The 22476-nt window shown below is 36.6% G+C and overlaps 1 protein-coding gene, 2 long non-coding RNA genes and 1 pseudogene across 3 annotated transcripts in view; all 4 read left to right on the top strand.

Moving 5' to 3' along the window:
• The window catches only part of LOC126700769 (single-strand DNA endonuclease 1-like), a 55632-nt gene that overhangs the window by 7953 nt on the left and 25203 nt on the right, over positions 1-22476 (top strand). The window lies entirely within an intron of this gene.
• LOC126698701 (uncharacterized) lies at positions 5309-6783 on the top strand. Its single transcript, XR_007646568.1, has 3 exons — positions 5309-5666; positions 5752-6576; positions 6679-6783. It is a non-coding gene; the product is annotated as an uncharacterized LOC126698701 (long non-coding RNA).
• LOC126698695 (serine/threonine-protein kinase STY13-like) lies at positions 11364-15118 on the top strand (annotated as a pseudogene).
• Positions 15748-17440, top strand: LOC126698700 (uncharacterized). The gene is made up of 3 exons (XR_007646567.1): positions 15748-15859; positions 16129-16232; positions 16848-17440. It is a non-coding gene; the product is annotated as an uncharacterized LOC126698700 (long non-coding RNA).

The following is a 22476-nucleotide window of genomic DNA, read 5'->3' as shown; positions in this document are numbered from 1 at the left end:
TTATAGAGTAATGATTACAATGTTTTCTCCCCCTCCATTGATTATACCTTAAAAATTCAGACTAGTGCAATTACTCAAAAAAACAAAAACAAAAACAAAAAAAGAAAAAAAAATAAATATAAAAGTTTTAGCATAAGCCAAAAAAAGGTCAGAAGGAGTAAGCTAGTTATATATTAATTTAAATTGTTAATGTACCTTCCCTCCAAGCATTTCAAGTGATTGTTAATTTAGAAAGTGCATATATATATATATATATAATCTTCTTTATAGTAATACAAAAATCATAAATAAATAAATAAAATTCTTCAACTAGCCGATCTGATGTTACAATTTCTTCTCTCTTGTGAGTTTGAATCACTTTATAATTACAAAAATATTGTAATAAAACAACTGGGAAAGGTCAAAGAGTAATACAGCTGCTAGAAGGACAGAAAAAAAAAATTTACTATTAAATATACAAAGAACAATAATTAGGAAGGAAAAAAAAAGTTCAATTGCAGCACTCCAAAAGACAATCAAGGGAATGCCAAGGTTATGTCATTTATAGTGGAGGTTAGACTGAATGGGGTCAAAGAATAGCAAGAGCAAATGAGGAATATGGCTAAGTTGCCACGTCTAATCATGTCTAGGGTAGAAACCATTTACACACATCCCTCCGTCAACACAAACAATCTGTCCAGTGAAGTAGGATGGTGCAGGTAAGCAATGGAATGCCACAAGAGATGAGACCTCCTTTGGATCTCCAAGACCCCGAAGAGGAGTGTAAGAATACACCTCTTCTAGGTATTCTTTGTTGCTGAGCACCTACAAGTGTACAACATATAAAGACTCAAGGTCAACTTTGACTGTTTTAATGAACTGGACTTGAGCCTTTATAACTTCCAAACATCAATTAGTGCAAGTACTAATGTTTTAAACTTCGAACTTACTAAGGTGCAGATGCCGTGCATATGATGACAGAGAAGCTTAAGTATTGAACATAATTTTAAAATGTGGAGACTAATGGTGCAATTTCTGTTTGGTAACCTAGAACTTTAACACAGTAGAGCTTAGGCAGAAAACCTAATAAGAAATGCTTCTTTTCAATTATATTTTACTCCCCTTAAATGATTGTAGTTAGGGGGGGTGTTTGAGTCGGTGGATGGCTGTGGGAGTGTGGGGGATAACTTCCATAGAGGAATTAAGGCAACAGCCCTTGCCAACATAACAATCTGGAGTTACCTGCTCCTTATATTGTCTTTTGCCCACTCACAAGCCTAAGTTTTAGTAAGTTGCTTAATTGCTCCTGGAATCACAAATAAACAAAATTTCTCTATAAGCTTCTTCAGTTTAAAATTAATTGGAACATGGATACATTCATCTGATAGGTAAATTACCTTTGGTAGCTCCCTGAACAGACATAGACTTTAGAGAAACAAAACCCGATACAGAGGAGGTGAATACAATGCTTCCCACTCCTGATGCTTTGAGAGGTGGATAAGCAAGTTGAGAAATATGGAAAACAGATTCAAAATTGGTTGCCATGAGAGTAGAAAATTCTGCAGCTGTGAAATCCACTACCGAATTCCGTATGTTTCTCCCGACAATATTTATCTAGTTTAATCCACTAAAAACTATATCATCTGCAAAAAATATAGATGAAGGTACTTTCCCTTGGATCAATTTAGTTAGTTCATCTATCACTAGAGCAAAGAGATAATGCCATGTTAGAAAGGCAAATAGAAACTAAAATTTCTCATCCTTCATCTAATTTGCTTGACCATCAATTTTATTGATCTAAGATTCCAACTCAACTCAAAATATACATGTAGCCATTTCACTTTGATGTTGTAATGTGTTATAAATCAAGTGAATGAAAGATATAGCCATTTCACTTTTGATGTTGTGGATGTAGCTCTTAATGACTGCATCATTATAATCTCTTTTGTTCTTCCTTTCTGAATTTCTCTTTTATGTTCAATAATATTCCAAGTTTTAAAAGGCATATTGAACTTTTATATGGGATTTTGGCTTAGATACCAACAAAGGCAGTGGCTTGTAAGCAAAAGTTAAGAAAAAAAATTGATTACTATATGATGAAATGTTTGTTCAGGTGTTAAACATAGTGTTTAAACTTAGGTAAGTTTTATTCGCATATAATTAATTGTTCAAGACGCAGGGGTCAAGACTCATTATGTGATAAAATTTCCTCATCCATAAGAATATTCTTCAAACATGTATCACAAGATTCAAAACTCAACAAACATGAAAGCACAAAATGCTATTTTGACATTAGCTTCAACCTTTAATCAGTTACCTTTTCCAATTTAATGTAAATGATACATAATTATGCAAGCAATGCAAAGGAGGAATTAAACACTTGATACAGTTAAAAATAAAATAAAAAATAAAGTAACCAAAACAATAAACAAGCTTATAAAGAGAGAAGAAAGCCTACCTCAACAGCACAGTTTGAAAGTTTTAGTTTTTTTACACTAGAGAACCCTGTAACAAGCATATACATGTGGTGGGCAATTTGTCTTTTTCTCTCATTATACCAACTAGCAAGAACTGATGCCTCTACAAGTGAGGGTGAGTTGTGTACATGGTATTCATTGTAGAATTCACCAACATAACGAAACTAATTGAGGCTAACTCCAGAAATCATGACCTGACAATAACTCACCTCATATATCACAAAATTAATGATTCTGCAACACATTCTTGGCAAAACAGAACCAAGAGGGGGAAAATACATACAATGTACATATACATATCTAGTAAAGGGGTTTGATCTTCTCAATAACAGGAGTAAAATGATTCAAAAGAGGTGCGTCATTCCTTTCCATTTCAGGAGCATGTCCCTAAACAGCAAGCACATCTACCAATAACCATGACAGATTGAACCAAAATAGTTCAGCAGAATCAAACCACCAATACATAGACACTTTACATAAATCATAGCACAGAAATTAGAAACCATCAAAACCTTGGGCTTTCATAAATCTAATACTCATTTAGGTTCTAAGTTATAGTTTACCAACTAGAAAAATAACAGCAGAAATATGAATCAAGAAAGATAGATCATAACACCCATAGAGGCTCATAAATGCCACTATTATTATTATTATTATTATTATTATTATTCTCTAACATCAACTAAACCTATTCTCCCACACTTAAACACACACAGGCTCCATTAGACCTCTAATGCGCTAAACTTTGTAAAATTAAAATATCAAATGGTAGTAAAGCCTGGCTGACCTTGTAACAGTCAAAGCAGCCCACAACCTTGCTAAATTTACCCCTGATTTCAGGTATTTTCTCTAATACTTAAGGTTGATAAATAGTCAGATTTTTCCGTAAACATGTAATGGCTACCTTAATAAGTTGCAGAAACAACAACTCTGTATACACTTAAGCATACAAAGACTTATCAATGTCACTGATCCAATGCTTGGTCACTGATAATAACAAATCAGGTTTATTTTAGGATTGAGAAACCTTTACAGATCATGAAAAACCAAAGAAAAAATACAACTTGTTCCATTTCATTCTTTTAAAAAAAAGCCTAAATATATTGTCAAGCCCAAGCTAGAAAGATTATAGGGTTATTAATGTCCAAGCATGGAAGTTCAAAGGAATCATAACTTTCTCAAAGAAAGCACTTAGCGACCAATGTAAACAGAAATTATGAGTTTATATATAATTAGTTAATTACATCAAGTGTTCGCATGGGAAGCCTTTCATTACTATACAAATGTATCAAGTGCATTGCATCCTTTTATTTTTCTACCGTTGCTTTTTTTTTTTTTTTTTTTTTTTTTTTTCCTTTTTGGGGATGATATTTTAATTTCCATTCATAACCGCTTTATTTTTGTTTTTTGGGATCAATAACTACATCATATATACAAAGGTTATGGCATATTGCATCTCATCACCATAGTTATATCATGTGCAGGATCCGGGCCCATTGAAATGCCGCGGTCGTAATGAGGAGTTCCGAAAACGACGCCGGATAGTGGTGAATGATCGTATCGTCGACATTGTCAAGAGAGTTGGATTAGAGGGGCTGTATAGGACCCCATGTAGAGACATTGATCATAACTTGATAACGGCCTTTGTTGAGCGATGGCGGCCTGAAACCCACACCTTCCATCTGCCACATGGTGAGACAACGATCACATTACAAGATGTGGAGGTTCTTTTCGGGATTCCAATCGATGGTGAGGCAATTGTTGGAACAACTGACTTGACATGGGCAGATGAATGTCGGAGTATGCTTGGAATTGCTACTAGTGCTACTGTGCTTAAAGGACAAAGGATCCAAATTAAGAAGCTACTAGAAAAAATTGACGAAGGGTTGCCCGATGGTGCAGCAGAGGTGGTTGTGCATTAATATGCACGGTGTTACATTCTAGCACTCCTGGCAGACACAATTTTCGCCGACAAGTCCGGCGATAGGGTGCATATGATGTGGTTGCAGATGTTGAGGGACCTTTGCAATCCACCTTAGTACAGTTGGGGGAGCGCTTGCCTTGCATGGTTGTACAAAGAGTTATGCAGGGCAACCGATAGAGGTGCCAGTCAGATTGGTGGGGCCTTGTTGTTGGTTTAGTATTGGGCATGGGTCAGATTTCCTTTTTTGTGCCCAAAGATGGACCTCCCACCAGATGGTGCATATGGCCCACCATTTGCACCTTCTTCACTGTCCATTAAGTAAGTCTATTCCTTGACCGATTCTCTCTGTTGGAAATAGATCCATAATTTTAAACACATTGTTAGACATAGAAAATAAAATTTTAATCTTGATATTTTTAAAATTTTGACTCATTAATAGGATTTTTATTTATTTTTTTATATATCGTTTTACAACCACTGAGGTCATATGTTATGATTGATGTATAATATAAGTGTTATTAATTTCTAGCTCCACCGCTAATCATATGTTTAGGTAATCATTTATTGGTATAAATTTAGTGGTATGTAATGTTAAATTTATGATTGCCCATCATTTATTGTTGTTGATTACTTCAAATTCTCAATTCCATGTTTTGACTCCCTCTTTCGTAATTGTAGAACCGTGTGGGTCGTGAGCACCTTGAATAGCCCTGCCGAAATCTGTCTGGTCCGATACCGTCAACTTTTAGATTGTATGCATCTGAAGCAGGTATCGAAATTGTGTTTCTTCTATTGTTTATGACTATTGTATTTATAAATGTAAAAGAGCTCATACATATGGAACATTGCCTAATGTGTTACCCTTTTATTTGGCTATTTCAGGTGGTGTGGCAACCATATGAAGCTAAATTAGCCCGCCTGCCTGCGTTCTGTGTCGTCGGAAGGGATGTATGGACGGCGAGGGTACCGCTTGTATGTTTCTGGCTAGTAGAGAAACATACACCGGATCGTGTTGTTCGTCAGTTCGGGATGGTACAAGAACCCCCCCCCCCCCCTATGTTGATACTGACGAAGCCCTTCATGCCATAGACCTGAGGGGGAAGATGGAGGTGAATTGGAGAGATAGACATTATGGCCATATCCAAGTATGGAATAGTCGAGCACGATCTCTATGTCATGGAGCACGACTAGAGGGTGATATGTCGCCTGCTCATCCATACTTCGATTGGTACGATAGGGTGACTTGGAGGTTCGTCGACCACACTTCGGCTTCACTTCTTATTATGGTAATTGCTTTGACCTTTCTCTTCTATTTTTGTTGCGTATCAGGAATTTCAGTATGATGTACTAATTGTATTTATTTACTTTCAGGTTGCCAGTCACAAGCAGTTGTTGAAACATTATACAGTAGGCAGTCCTGAGTACAAGCATATTTCAGCTGTACTTAAGACAGTGGAACGCCTTCACCGTATAACTGCCCAACTTCCGTTGTAATATATCGATGGGGCAAATCTAGAAGCGCCAGAAGAGACTGGACGACCAAGCACAAGTTCAACTCGTGCCAGCCATAGCCATGGTCAACGTGCTGCATCCCATCAGGTTGTCAGTAGGGCAGATCCCCCTCCACCCCCACGTGCATCTCATGCCCTAGAGTTCCCTCCACCTCCACATGCATCTCCTTCCCCAGAGATCTCTTCACGTACTGCTCATGCAGTTTCTGACCTAGAGATCTCTCTACCCACTACTCATGCATCTTTTCACCCCGAGATCCCTTCACACACCTCACATACATTTTTTGACCCCGCTCATCTTTCATTTACTCCGCCATCCTTTGATCTCAGCCCTGATTTCAGTCAAACCCCTCTTGTCATGCACATGCAATCCCCCTCGTACAGCATTGGTCATATAGACCATGTATCACCCCATAGTCACTCCATGTCATTCATGCCCACTCCTAGACTTCATATAGATCCCATGACTACGGGCCTCACTCACATTTCATTTGCTATACCATCCTCCCCCGCAGTTGTAGGATCTTCAGTTGTTGGGAGTCAAGCAAAATAGCCACTTGTGCATGTTGAGAATGAGCAGGTTGTTGGGTTACAGCCACCCCCACAAGGTTGATCTAAACGTACAACAAAAGCACCTCCTTATGGGATAGGTGGTCACAAAGCAGGACACAACGTTGGCCCCACGGTATGACAAGTCATTTAATGTAATGAATATTGAGTAACTACTATTATGGTTGGTATTGGAATTCATGTAATCCATTGTTTGGTTGTAACTCCATCTTTGCAGCAACGCGAGGAGCCTCACCAAGGAGATGCAGTACCCCCTCCCCCACATACCAGACACTATACGAGACAGCATAAGCGTAAAATGCATTAGGATTAGCATCCCATAGAGGTTCTCTCTCTCTCTTGCTCTCTAAAATCACTGTTTTTTTATTTATTTAATTTTTTTAATGCTTTCAAAACATTCCTGATTATTTGATGTGGGTTTATCTTAAAAACCCTTTTCTTTTTAATTATATTTCAAATTCTTGATTTTTTTAAATTTTACATTGAAATACTAATGCAGGTTTGTATATGATACCTGGTTGGAAAGTTTATCCAACTCTCCACTTTTGTAAAAACGTGCAAACTACTACCTATGAAGTTGTCAATGCAAGTTATGTGCCCACTGCACAAAGTAAAGAAGAAAAGGAAATAAAGGTATGGATAAGGTACAAGGATAGATAAAACCAATGATTGTTTTTTTTTTTTTTCTTTTCTTTTTTTTACATACAAATGAACTTGCTAGTTTTATCCCACTTGGCATTTGTTACTGTGTTTTAATAACATGCTTCAAGTGTTACTTCTTTGTATGAAAATGTGCAAATAAGTGTCAAAGAAGGGGTTTTTTTTTTCTTGGTTAAAAAGTGTCTTGGAATGCAAATTATTAAGGATAAAACTTAAGTATAATACTTTAAGTGCAATACCTTGTGCGTTTGTTAGTCTGTCTTGTATCTTTACTTTGTTTTTGTTTCTTTGTTTGGGCATTTTCTTTGTATACTCCCCCCATGTACTAGGTTTGTGCCCCTTTATGTGCCGCTGAGTTGAATCTTTTTTATTTCTCAAACAATGTGACTGCATACAACCTTACTAGAGTCAACCATGGTTTTCTGTTTTTGGGACTTTATGCAGCTATAAAGGAGTTTTGTACAAGAACAATGGTTCTTATCCCTTTGATTTAGTGTAGATATTGACTGCAGCTTTTGCCTGGGCTGTTATGAATTTAACAATAGTGTTGCAGCAGATAGGACACAATAAGTATCTAAACAACCTGAAAGGAAAGAAATGCAAAAATGGCTTTACAATTACTATCTTAACTATTTCTTTCCTTGCCACTCTGTGCGAGAAAATTCAATTCTTTTATGCTCTCACAGAGGCAAGAACATTAAGTAATATTAATTTCCTAACTTCACTTCCATGAAGCTCAATCTATTATTATTGCTCAAACAATTATTTGAAGATGCCTGTCTATTTGTAAATTTCTTAGTACAAACTTTCCATGTTGTAATCATGGATATGGAATTTTTGTTCCTTCCGCATTTTTTCTGTTTTTTGCCCGTTAAACATGTTTGTGTCTTGTGCAGTCTTTAACGAAGCGAGAAGCAGAGGAAAGACTGAGTGACCCACTAATTCTCTCAGTCTCAATTGGCTTAATCATCCAATTCCTCATACCCAAGCCCCCCGAAGTGACCCCACAAGCCTGGCAACTCCTCTCCATCTTCGTCTCCACCATCGCCAGCCTCGTCCTGAAGACCGGCTTAGGCAACAGGATGGCCACTTATTTCGTCAAGTGGCTGGGCCGCGGCACCTTAGGACTGTCCTACGGATTGACCATAAGCGAAGCCCTCATCGCCCCGGCTATGCCCAGCACCACCGCGAGGGCCGGCGGCGTGTTTTTGCCCATAATTCAGTCGCTGTCGCTCTCTCCCGGGAGCAAACCCGGCGACCCATCTGCCAAAAAGCTTGGTTCTTATTTTGTTCAGTCTCAATTTCAGGTTTGGTTATGTTGCACATTAGATTTCATTTGGTTTTGAGTTTTAATTATGATAATTTCAAAACATTGATATTCGCTTTTGTGTGTTTCTCATTATTAAATGAGATCGTCTATGTATGATATGAGGGTCATTGAAGTTATAACCTTTTTTTTATTATCTACTTGACACTCGGGTTTTTTTTTTTTTTTTTTCTCTTTTCTAAAATTTTTTTTATTGTTTATATTTTAAAATTTTGATTAAGTTTAGTGAAGCTATTGGGATTTTTATATAGTTGATGTAGACCCTTTATTTATTATTAAATATGCTTATCTATGGTGTTAGCCCAATTGCACATCTGTGAATGTTTACTGGCTATTATTTCATTTGATTTGTCAATGAAAACTTACTAGATATAGGAGAACTTTTGGATATCCATTGGGTTATGTCGTGCAATGGCTTGTTAGATTCCGTTGTATATAGTTATTGCCTTTATTGATAAAGAATACCGTCATTTTTTTACCCCTTTTCCGATTTGCATTGCGGTTGCGTGACTGCCTTTTGAGTTTCTGTTCAATGCAGTTTTTCCATTGGCCATTTTGTAGTCTAAATTGGTCAACTCTATAACAAAAGCTATGGTCTTCCGGCTTCGTCATCTCTTTCTTTGCTGTACTAGGAACATGTCTAATGGTTGATGTGTTCGACACATATCCCTCATCAATACCTGGATCATCTTTTATGATTTTGTTACTTAAAACATTTTGAAATGTCCCCTTCACATGGGTATGAAGAAATAATCTGCCCATTTGGATGTATGCTCCACATGTTTTGTTTTGGTTCAATTGATCAAGAAGAGTGGGAGTAATTAGGATAAAAATGGTCATTTTCTGATGATCTTTTGAGACATTCAGAGTAGTAAAATATATGGCTTTAAAGAGGAAAATGCAGTAGTAATTGAATTGCTTGTTTTTAAGTTATTTTACAGAGCCTAGTAGAAATGATTCTAGGTAATAGTGCTTGGACAATAAAAGGAAGGTGTGTTCATTTTCATGAAAGAAAACTGCAGATAGAGTTTGCTTCTTGGGTTCATTTAAGTTCAGGGGATTGATAATGAGTTTTTTTAGTTATTAGAGACTTTTAATTTTTTTGATTTATCTCATGTTGATAACTACCCCCAAGTTTTGGTACTAATGCTTTGTTGTTGCTACCTCAGGTTGATAACTAGATATACTTTTCCATTTTTTTCCCAGGACAAATAGATGTGTTAGCTACATTAGATGGTATCGACAATTCCTTTTTCAGCATCTATGCATATCGTACTGTGTCCTTGTTAAATTTATGACTCTATGTTATTCCATGATCGATGTTGTTAATTTTGTCATCACGTGATACCTAGGCAACTGATGCATTGCTCATTTGTGATGTGTTGACAGTCTTCTGGTAACTCTAGTGCTCTTTTCCTAACTGCGGCAGCTCAAAACCTGCTCTGCCTCAAATTGGCTGAGGAGCTTGGGGGGATAGTTTCAAGCCCTTGGGTTAGTTGGTTCAAAGCTGCTAGTTTACCAGCAATTGCCTGTCTCTTAGCTACTCCTCTAGTCTTATTCAAGTTATATCCTCCTGAAACCAAAGACACACCAGATGCCCCTGCCATGGCTGCAAAGAAATTGGAGTATATGGGTCCTATTACAAGAAATGAGTGGGTGATGGTCGGTACAATGCTCCTTGCAGTCTCTTTGTAAGATTAACTCGGTTTCAGTTTTATTTCTTTTAACATTCACTATTGTAAGAGAATTATAAAATGCAGATTTGGGTGGCTCTGTTATAATACTTTTGACATAATGGCAGACTTATACTGGAAACATTCTTATTGCTATCAATCCATTCCAAAGACTCTCACACTTGTATGATGCTTCCATGATGAAACGTTACAAAGGAGCGCCATTTGGAGAACTCAGCCCTCATGTTTTTACAATTGCTGATGTTGCGTATAGGTAAACTTTTGTTTATTTTACATTCTACATTGTCTACTTAAAAGATGATGCAGTTTGTCTTCTGAACTGCTTAAATTTGAATCAGGGAAATGATTAATGAGGGGAAAAGCAACTCTATTCTGGTTAGTGGTGAAAGTGGGGCTGGTAAGACAGAAACCACCAAACTGCTTATGCGTTACCTTGCCTATTTAGGTGGCCATACTGCAGCAGAAGGACGGACTGTTGAACGACAAGTTTTAGAAGTAAGCTGGATGATCTAACCCTACCTTATAGTAGCTGAGGTCGAGAATATATATATATATATATATATATTTCTGGCATCAACAGTTAAGTAGATGCCTTTACACGTGGCATTCAAAGTCAGAAGTCTGAAAACACATGGGCTGTATGAATAAGACAAACATGTCCATAAAAGCCAAAGACAATATGGTGTAGGTGTATTGAAGATTTTGGTCAATTTGAATCTAAAATATTTTCTGATTGGAATCTATGAAAGAAAGTATGCAAGAGGTATAATTGGTGATAAAATACCGATTGAACCAAAAGTTTAAGCTATTAGAAAATGATGAATTTAATCATTTAACCAATTTTCTACCAATTGGAATTTGATCGATTAGAAACCTTAACCTTAATCGAATAAAGTTAGGAAATCTTTCATTTAAATGGATGTTAAGTTACTTATGATATTAATTCGTGATTCAAGAGTATCTTAGAATGTCTGAAGATGGTGTAGCAGTGAAAATTTTTGTTCTGCTGAGTCTTCCAATATAAATCTGAAGCAAATTCTACATTCAATGTTTGCATTCTATAGTAGAACTGGGCAGTAAGTTAACCTGGGTTCTCTTTTCCTTTTTGGGGTCTGAATTCTTGTATTTAAAATTTCTAAGGCTTTAGTTATTGGCTTACTGTTTTAGATAATTTAATCAGTGGTATATTGTTATGGTGCAGTTGTCTTAATCTTCAATTTGCTGGAATTTCTGTTTTTTTCAGATATAAAAATCAAACTGTTGCTATTAAAGTTGTTCATAGGGGAGAGACCCCAGAAGAAATTGCCAAGAGAGAAGCGCGGTTTGCCAGAGAGGTTGCAATGTTATCCAGAGTCCAACACAAGAATCTAGTGAAGGTTGTTTGATAAGCATATATAGGAAATGATATTTCAATTTTATAAGCATATGATTCTATCTATATCAGGATCTGAAATTTAAGGATAGTCAGTGAATTGTTAGTGATTAGAAGAAACCATTGAAGTGAGCATTTAATCAATATCTGACACGACTGTGTCTACTTGTGTATTACCAGTTTATTGGTGCTTGCAAGGAACCTGTTATGGTGATAGTAACTGAACTTCTCAATATATGGGACATTGCGTAGATACTTGTTGAATTTGCGGCCAAGCTGCTTGGATATGCATGTGGCAGTCGGGTTTGCACTTGATATTGCTTGCGCTATGGAATGCTTACACTCCCATGGGATCATTCACCGGGAGCTGAAACCTGGTACAGTTATTTTGCTGTTTTGTTTGGAGCTTCTGTTGTTTGTACAGTTGTTGTTAACTCACAAAAGAAAAGAACAGAATATTTTATTAGCTGGAAGCGTGTCATGTCTTTACTAAGTCATTTGTAGTTCAATTCTAACTTCTATTAGAAGGAGTCACAATGGTGTTGCATAACATGGTGAATGTGTTACTTGCATATACCATTTGTATCTCCATTTTTCAGTTGGTTGATAATTGCAATTGAATTTTGTTCTTGCAAGTAACTGACATATGAAGAAGAGTATTTAGTCCTGGGATACTTGTCAATCATGATTATGAAATCCTGTATGGTGTTGACATTTTAGTAAACAACTTGACTTGTGGGGGTCGACTAATCAACTTGAGTGGCTATAAAAAGGGGGAAAGGGGGGGGGGGGGGAAAGAAGAAAAAACACAGAAAACAAGAAAGCTTAAGATAGTATTTTAGCGGTACTCATGATGAGTACCGGCTTTCAAAACAGTTACGCAAACATGCTTTTGATGTCTGTAGGTTTCAAATTAGTATAAGTTTGCACTAAAATTCTAAAGTAGTTAAGCCAATGTTATTCTTGGAGATCCAGGTGGCATTAACTATTCTGCTACAGACATGGGAGTACATGAAGAAATAGGTTGACTTTAACTGTGAGCATGTCCAATGACATATGAAAATGCATACCTACAATTAGCATCAGAAGGTAGCTGCAGAATTTAATTTGGATTTTGAAATCTGATGGGAGGCTTTCCATTGTGTGGTAGAACTAGATTTAGCATCATTGATGGCATTGCTTTGTTTTGTCCCAGATTTATGTTTCCTTGGCTGTCCCTGTACTGCATCTCTTAGCTTCTCTGGCGTGCTGTCTTAAGAAAAGGTCTACTGTCTACCTGTTGATTTAGGATCACATTGCTTCTGTCAAATTCAATTTATAGTAGTTTCTTGACTTATTGTTTTTGTTTTATGTCAAAATCTGATAATCATAACAAATGAGCAAATAGTGTTTGGCCATTCCTAGTTTAACTTTTGCTCATTATAGACAAGGTGAACATGAGATGGTTTCAAAAGATGAATATCTTATATTTTAGATTCTAGCTAACATCTTAGCTGAAGTAATTTTGAGCACTATCTCCAAAGTGATATCCACATAAATCAGGTGTAGCCACTTCTTGAGGAACCTAGGTTTGAGCAAAAGTTTGATGACTTTGTTTCCTTTTCTTTTGACAGAGAATTTGATCTTGACCGCAGACCATAAAATAGTTAAACTTGCAGATTTTGGTTTAGCTAGAGAAGAGTCATTAACAGAGATGATGACGGCTGAAACAGGGACATATCGTTGGATGGCTCCAGAGGTACTCAATTGCTTGAAGGTTTTAGGTTTATATTGTTCAGGCAATTGGTGTTTTGTATTTACTAATGATTCTTTCCCTATTTGGAGATAGCTTTACAGCACAGTCACGCTCAGGCATGGGGAAAAGAAGCATTACAATCACAAGGTGGATGCCTACAGCTTTGCAATTGTGCTGTGGGAGCTCATCCACAATAAATTGCCTTTTGAAGGCATGTCAAATCTACAGGCAGCATATGCAGCCGCTTTTAAGGTAGCTATATATTTTGATCTTGTCTTATGATATATCTAAGATGGGATGATTTCTTGCATGTGTGTGATCTTAGGGTAGGACTTTAAAATAGCAACTTTAATGGCGTTTACAGTCTCATGTGTGCCACAAGGATTCCCATTGTCCCATTGCTAGATTAAATCTCATTTATTTCTTGGAGCTTTTAACATCATCCAAATATTTATTGTTTCAGAATGTGAGGCCCAATGCTGAAAACCTCCCTGAGGATTTGGGTTTGATTGTGACTTCATGTTGGAGAGAGGACCCAAACACTCGACCAAACTTCAGCCAAATTATACAGATGCTCTTGCATTATCTGTCTACTATTTCACCACCAGAGCCCATTATCCCTCCTCAGATATATGCTTCAGAGAATACTGTGTTTCCGCCAGAATCTCCTGGTACAAGTTCCTTAATGGCTGCAAGACATGACTCAGGGGAAACCCCAACATCCAACATAGAAGACAACTCTGTAGGTTTTTTCAGTTGCTTTAGACATTGCTACTGATCCCATATAATAATTATTAGTCAAGTTCAATAAACTAAAGTCTCAGATATTGCAAAAATACTACATCTTACTTAAAAAAAATAGTAAATTTGTTCAAACTTGGTTAGTTTAGTAAGTTGACGTAGGAAATTATGTTGGAGCTGATGTTATGGTCAAGAAGCCTTCACTGAGTTCTGGAGTTGGGGTTGCTGAGATGTTGTTTGACTTGTTTCATTGTAAAATAAGCTTATCTTTCTGTGATAATATTTTTTTTTTTTTATCATGAATACCTCCTGTGTACTAGAGTGGCACTAATTTAATGCCTTTTTTTTGTTCACTTTGCTAATTATATTCCCATTATACATATAAAATATTCCTTTCCCATGTATATGAAAACAAGAGCTCCTATCAGCATTCCTGTTTAATAGGCAGCAATTTTGACTAAATATCTAAAATTTGCAGGCTCAAGCAAGGGAGAAAGCTGAAAAAGAGGGATTTGAAGTAAGCATTGCCAAGACAAGTTTTAAGGCTAACACAAAGGCCCTAGCAGAAAATGAAGGGGAGGGACTTGCCAAGGTTACATTTCTTTTACTTTTGTGGGTTGATTTATCTACCCCCTAGCTTAAATAAGTGTTCCTGCTCAGCACACTGTAATTCATCTTGATTATTACAGCACAGTTGAAGAGTTGGTGGAAGTGGGTCCTGAAAAGTTAAAGGAGGTAAGGAGTTTTTTATTTTTATTTTTTATAAACCTATAGTTGTAAGGCTCCAGAACATATGACCTTACAAAAGTAATTGTGGATCATTTTGCCCCCTAGTAAAAGATATAAGGTGTTAGTTAGCAAAAATTCTAGGATGTGAATGTATGTTATTGTCTGTGCATTACTTTCTAATTAAATTTTAGTCAAATACCTAGTCAATTCTTAAAATTATTATCACCTTTTCCAACTAAAGGCGGTTCTATTTTATGCAGAAGCTTGCGATAGGTACAGTTTAGAGCTACACGAGAAAGAAGAGATTGCTGAGGAAATTGCACGGTTGAGGAGTGCGGTTAGTGCTATAATGGAGTCAAAGAAATCTGCAAAGGGGCCTCCAGCACAACTTCTGGATGCAATTAGCAAGTTAGAGGTATTGGATGCGAGCAAGGAGAAGATGTTTGCAAGCCTTGTTCCTCACAGCAGTGCAAAGGCACTTTCTAGGTATACTGAAATGGTTGATGATGTTATCAGAACACAAGCTGAAAAATTACAAGAAGCCAGTGAGTTTGCAGATAGAGTAAGGCTCAAAGAGATGGACCTTCCTGATTCCATTCTAGCTTTAGAAGGGAATTTCACTCTCCCAATGGAGCTCAAAGAAGATGTGGAGTCAGTGCAGATAAGTGGGGGCCCTGCTGGTTTGGAAGCAGAGTTACAGCAACTTAGGGATCTGAGGAGGGTCAAACAGGAAATGCTGGTCCAGATAGCAGAGTTACAGCAAAATATGATCGCATTAGTGAAGATATTGCCCACAATATTGAGGCACAAGAACAACTGTTGCTGCAAATCCAGGTTTAATTCTTTATTTGACTGCATTATTTATTTATTTTTTTTGTTTATTTTCTTTGAATATCAGCTTTCCTTTTTCTTTTACTGAATGTGATGTTTTACCAAATAGAATTGGTTTTGACTGGAGAATATGTTATGAACCAAATTTGACATCTTTATTCATATAATTGTTAGTCTCTAATATCTTCTCAGTTAAAAAAAAGGAGAGATTTTAAGAGGGATTTCATGATCCTCAAATAATTGTTTGACATTTCTTTCAAGCTCAGAATGATGATTTTTCAGCCATCTTTAATTTTGAAGATTATAAAGGTTGGTTTTTTTTTTTTTTTTTTTTTGCATTATAATATATATATATATATATATATATAACTATTTTTCTCTGTTTGTCATATACATTTTTTAAGCATTCATTCAATTTTCTGGCATTTTTGTATCATTAATGTGTAACAAATCTACATTCTTGCTGTAGTTTTTAGAGTGTAATGAATGGCTCAAAGTTTTTCATTTAGACCATGTTGCTCTGGCATGTCAGTTTTTGTTGGCTTCTGTGTTGATCTTTTCACTGCTATTTTTTCCAGCATCTCGTGAGAAATGTTACAAGCAGATTCAAGCTGCCATAGCAAAGTTCCGAGAGATTAAGGAGAACATCAATGAGGGACTGAAATTTTATGTTACTCTACAGGTTAGAAATGTTTGGTTAGACTCTGTGGTGCAAGTATTTATTTAACATAGTTATTGTTCAAGTATACACTTGCTCCTCTTTGTAGCTGTGGGGGAGATTTAATATTATTGATGTGCATAGATCTCTCCTTGTGAGCATGTGTACGTGATTCTTTTCATTATTGTATTTGTGAACTTTGCTAGAAGTGACTAGTTATTTTGTCTGCATCATAAATTTTAGTTTTTTGGTTTTTTTTTTTGGGGAGATGTGTATGTACTTCCTGGGTGGCATATTTGTATTGGTAATCATGGTAATGCATGTGTTGTGGAGTGAGAGGGAGGAATTCCTTCCACTTTTACAATGGTGTGGAGATTCCAGTTATGGAGTAGAAATGTTCTTTTTTGAGAGTCAGAGTGTTGTATGAGTAGTTCTTTACTCTTGGAACTAGGGATGAGCATTCCATTATAGATTATATAGACCTATTTCTTTTAGAGCCTTATATTTTGTTTGACTCTCTTCCTAATTCTTTAGGAATGTTTGTAACTTGTATATACATCATGTGTACCCAAGATTTCCTTTTTTCAATAGAATTCACATAAAAAAAGAGTTGATAAATGAGCTGTCTTTTTTCAACAGGATGCAATCACAAATGTAAAGTAGCAATGCAACGATTTTGTCATGACCAGAAACATCCAGTGCCGGGAAATGACTGAAGATGTGCAAAGACAAATGGCGGGCCTCAGTTTCTAGGATAATAAAAACGCAGGTGCTTACAACAACTACCCTTCAGCCATGAGTATGGCCAACCTGCTTATCCGGGGTGGCAAGGCCCATACTACAATGGCCATGCACAACAATCTGGATCTCATCCTCGGGCTCCTTACACCATCCCAGCTCCATACCCTCCTCCTCACCAAAGTGGCTACTATAAGCAACAATAGTGTAGCTGTGTAGCATCTATCTATTTTGGCTATATAATTTGATTGTTTTTGATATGTAATCTGTCACTTTGTTCCATCCTTGGTTAAATGGATTGGATTTAGCTAGATCTTATTTATGATCGTATAGCCTCTTCATAATCTGTATGCTGGTTTGCCTAATGCTTTGTATGTGAATTGCATAGCTTGTACAAGGATTTTTCTATGTACAACTTTTAAATTACGTTGAGATTTACCGAAATGATACTAATTTGATAAATAAAAATCATCTATTTCACCTTTTGTGTTCCATTGATGCTTCTATCAATCACAAATTGTTAGAATTTATTTTTTCCTTATAAAATAACCAATGTTTAAAATGGTGAAAAAAAATTAGACAAATGGGAGGTTGTGATTGATATATTTGATAGACAATAATCTGTTCACTAGATAAATGCATAGCCAGTTTTGCTGCTTGAGGTGGGAAATTTCCTATGAGTGTCTTTAGAAATAAGTGTTTCCTTGGGGTGTTTATTGTCTCTCTTTTTGGTTGTTTTTTGATGAATGAGCATGATTGCACTGATGGTAGTGACCAAGCTTCAATTGGAAGTTGTAGCATCAATGCTCAAAGCACGAATAATTAAAGGGCTAATAATTCATTGACAATATATATTACTGCTTGAAGGGGAAGGGAAGGATGTGTGTGTGTGTATATAGCATTTAGGAAAAATCATAGTTAAGAATTGTGAACATTGGGTTCAATAAAGGCTTTTTTTTTTTTTTTTTTTTTTGGGGGGGGGGGGTGGGGAGCAAAAGAACCCTTACAAGTAATATTCTCCCCTAAAAAAAAAAATAAAGAATTAATTTTTTTTTTTTTACCAAAATAATAAGGCCATTGCATTTATGTGGAACTCTCTTGCCATTTCTCTTTTTGGTCCTGTATAATTAACTATAATAGAAGGAAATAAACAATTTTAAAATTTACAATGAAACATTAGGGGAAGAAAGAAAATATTTTTCAGGAATGCTGGGAAAGAAAAGGACCACCCACTTGTTGAACACATCTAATTGGGTCTAGTACCACAACCTGTCCTGCTAGCATATGGATCATCTCTCTTTGACATTCCATCGATCTTCTATAGTTATGATTAATTAGCATCCCATTTCAGAACTCACATTTTCCATCGCTCAGAAAAAAATAAATAGATTTTATTTCAATTTAGAATCTGAATTTCTAATAGAAATTTCATTTTTAATAATAATAGAATTCTAAAAAAAACAATTAGAATGCTATTTAAATTAAAATTCCCTTTCTTTACCTCATAGAAAGCGAGTTCAATGAACTCGGTTTCCATGTATAGAAACCAAGTACATTGAACTCGATTTACATGCTTCGAAACCGAGTTCATTGAACTTGGTTTCTATGCTTCGAAACCGAGTTCATTGAACTTGGTTTCTATGCTTGGAAACCGAGTTTGTTGAACTCGATTTCTATACGTGAAAACCTAGTTCGTTGAACTGGATTTCCTACTTTGTTCAGCTCAACTTTTTGGGTAAATGTGGACTCAAATTGTTAGATATGAAATAAAGACTAAAGAATTGATATTCTCCCCTAAAAAAAACCCTTACAAGTAATATTCTCCCCTAAAAAAAAAATAAAGAATTAATATTCAAATTTAAGAAATTTAGTTCAATTTTATGCCATTTGCGGTACTATCGTAGAAAAATAGAAAATGAACATGTGTACATATATATATAGACACGGAGCATGGGCTTTAGCTAGCCATGTTGCACCTAGAGATGCTCGAAAACAGCATTCAAAAAGCCATTTATGTTCTTCTGCCAAAAGTTCTATGCTAATTGCTTATATGTGTTCCTCCAGGAACTTATGGGAACAAGGAATTCTAGTGAGTAGTAAGCAATATAAACTACAAAATTGTGGGGATTTAAAATTGAAAGACAAAATTAAACAGTCATAATGTCACAATCTAGAAACAGGTACATTGGATATAAAATACTTCGATTACAAGTTCATTCAGTGACAAACAAAATAATAATTGTGCCGATACAACCCAGTAGTAAGTTCAAATACACAATAAAGAGAACCCCAATTTACATCTACAATGCCATTCCAAACTCGAGTATTTGCATGCCTGGCAAAAATTCAAATATTGTTGTTAGATACCAAAACCCAAAACATATGTACTAATCTATGCAACTTGGCTAATTGATACAATCATGGCATTTTATATAAAAGCATCACTTACCTAGTTTAGATTATTACTGCTTGTCGAAGCCCCACGGGAAAGCGAACATCTTCTACGGTTATGCCCATGTTGATGACACAGTCCACAGCTCTGCTTTTGCTGAATCTCCCTCAAGTTAGAATCTGGCCTCTGGCTTCCCGGTTCTCACCAAACCCCATCCATCTCATTTCGTATCCTAGACGCCACAGGTCGACCTTTGCCCCGCAACAATTTTGGGTCAGGCACCCACTTTGGACCATCCACATTCCTCCACAATGAATCTGACTTTGGCACCACAAATGCATGTGAGTAGGTGTGAATGGCGTTCACCAAACTATAACATGGGTCAATATATGTAGTCGCATCTTGCCCCAAGTGCTGAAGAGCTTTAATTGCATGTGAACAAGGGATCTTTCTCATTTGCCACTTTCCACAACTACATGTTCTGGCCATTATGTTTACTTCATAACTATGGTATCCCCTTCCAGAGCTATAGATGTTGTGTGCAGTAATTATTTGATATATACCATTCAGATTATTAAACGGATTTATTTGGTGTGAAATTGATTTTTGTAGGTTTTGTCCATAGATTTTTAAGGCATATTTAGTCCATACCTTGTCATTTGAGAGATCATGAGTAATTTCTTTTTGTCGATCATGGAAATATGCAACAAGTTTGCTTCAAGTGAATTCAACCATTGCAGCAATGGATAGGCCACGAGCACCTTTGAGTACTCCATTGAAGCACTCCGAGACATTGGTTGTCATAGCCCCATAACGGTATCCACCATTATGTAGTTGGGTCCACTTGTCTAGATCCTCGTTCATTAGATATGTGTATGGCATGATGGATGAGTCGGGTTCACTTTCCTGCCGCTCGGTTCTCCGTTTCTTCCTAAGGGCCTCAATCTCAGCTTCCTTGATAGGTTGCATGTACAACTCAAATTTAGCTTCCTGAGTAGCATACCTCGCTTTCAAGGCCAATGACTTTAAAGTGGCGTCCTGAAAATGCGTGTTGAAGTTGCTAGCAACACGTCGAAGGCAATATCTGTGAACTACTCGTTATCGTCCATCATCATGTCTAGGCCAGTTTGCAATTGCACTTTGAATACCCTTATGTCGGTCAGAAATTATGTAGATGTCCTTATCTGCTATCACATCCCCCAATGCATTCCTGAGGCGTTCTAAAAACCACCTCCAACTAGGTCCTGACTCTTTGTCCACAACGGCAAAGGCAAGAGGCAAAACCTTGTTGTTGGCATCGGTGGTCATTGCAATCAACAACACTGCTCGATATTTACCATACAAATGGGTCCCATCAATACTGACCACTGGCTTACAATGTCTGAATCCTGCAATACATGGAGCGAAAGCCCAAAATATATAGCGCAATATTGTATCACCGAACTCGTCCCTGGGTATTGTGTGAAACCAGAAACTGGTGCCAAGTTCTTGATCCCAGTATGCCAACAATAACTTTCTCAATCTTTGGTAAGACTCTTCCCAATCCCCAAATATCTTTGCAATAGCTCGTTGTTTCGCATCCCATATCTTATAGTAAGAAAGATTATGCCCATAATACTTCCCTTTAATGAAATGTCTGAGGTGATAAATTGTTGCTGTGTGTTTCTCTTCCAACAATGGAACAAATTCTACTGTTAGAAAATTACAATCTATCATTCTACCATCAAGGGCCGTGGCAAGGGGCATACAACTATGAGGATCCCTATAAGATGTGACCATCCATAGTTCGAGTTCAGGCTTCGCAACTGTCCAACGTACCACATGCATGATTCATCGCTACATTTCACAGACAGTCTACTTGTGGTCGACCTACTAGTCATAAAGTTTCTGTTATGCTTTGCAGCGTAAATTGTTAATGCACGTTTCACCGCCTCTTTATTAGCAAAAATCAACTCTTTCGTAAAATTCATGTCTGCATTCCAAGAAGAACCAAATGCTTGTTGAACAACTTCAGGATCAACCATATTTTCCCAAGTATTTTCATAAAATGATGAGGCAGGAGGTTCATAAACGGGGGGTCGTATTTGTAACATGCTGAACTCTAACATTAGCGACCTCATCATCTTCATCACATTCAGCCATATCATCAACATGAGGAATGGGAGTAATTTCATGGTCATCAAGACCCTTATCAAAGTCACCATCGTCAATCCTCTCTTCATACTCATCTCTATCCTCACTATCTTCCCTAAAACAATCTTCGTCTTCTTCTTCGTCTTCAACTACTGGAACTGTAGAGGATTCACCTCGATGTGTACAAAATTAATTTTCATATCTATTTCCAGGTTTGCTCTCAATTGTTATTGGTGTCTCTTGAAAAGGGGGTGTATAGCCTCCCAATGTGGTGTATCGATCATCTAGGACTGCAAACTGTAGAGATGTAGTTGTTTGTACAATTTCTTCCTCTACGCCGACTTCTGCACGTGGCTCCAAAGTGACGTACAACTCAAAATCTGTTGCTTGTTTCCATTTGTCCATCTTACTAAACATGAATTTCACATGTTTGTCCTCTGTTATCGCCATATATCTGTAATTAATGCATTGATTGAGGACTTTATATAGAGAACGGAAAGTAATATGTATGTCATGCAAAGCAAGGTTCACTTGCAACTCTTCCATAATTTTTACTTTCAGCTCATTCAGGGTCTTTAGCTTACGGCGTATCATCATATAGTAGCACTGAATACCCGGACCTTGAAATGAGACTCCATCATAAGGGTTGGCATTGCTAAGGGGTCCACCGTAGTATATATTTATATGGATCATTGTCAACCTATAGATCATCAAGTGCAATTGTGTTAGTGACAAATTTATAACGCTCAATAAACATCAATCACAAAACTTTGCGTATGAAATGCCAACAATACTAACCTCAACCAAATTTGCATATACTCACCTTTAGTAATCTTCCAAAAATAGTCATTACCAATTTCATATTCTTTAAAAATTCTAAATCATTCTAGGGGCATGACTTTCAAAACCCATTCAAATAAGTTATGATGAACAAAAATATTATATACCAACCAGTTATCCATTGAAATCTCTGTTACAAATCTTAAACAAATATATCTTGAAATA

The sequence above is a fragment of the Quercus robur genome, chromosome 9 (genome assembly GCF_932294415.1).
Source record: "Quercus robur chromosome 9, dhQueRobu3.1, whole genome shotgun sequence".
Classification (NCBI taxonomy): domain Eukaryota; kingdom Viridiplantae; phylum Streptophyta; class Magnoliopsida; order Fagales; family Fagaceae; genus Quercus; species Quercus robur.
Note: the sequence above shows the minus strand (reverse complement) of the source record. Positions and strands in the feature narration are given on the sequence as shown.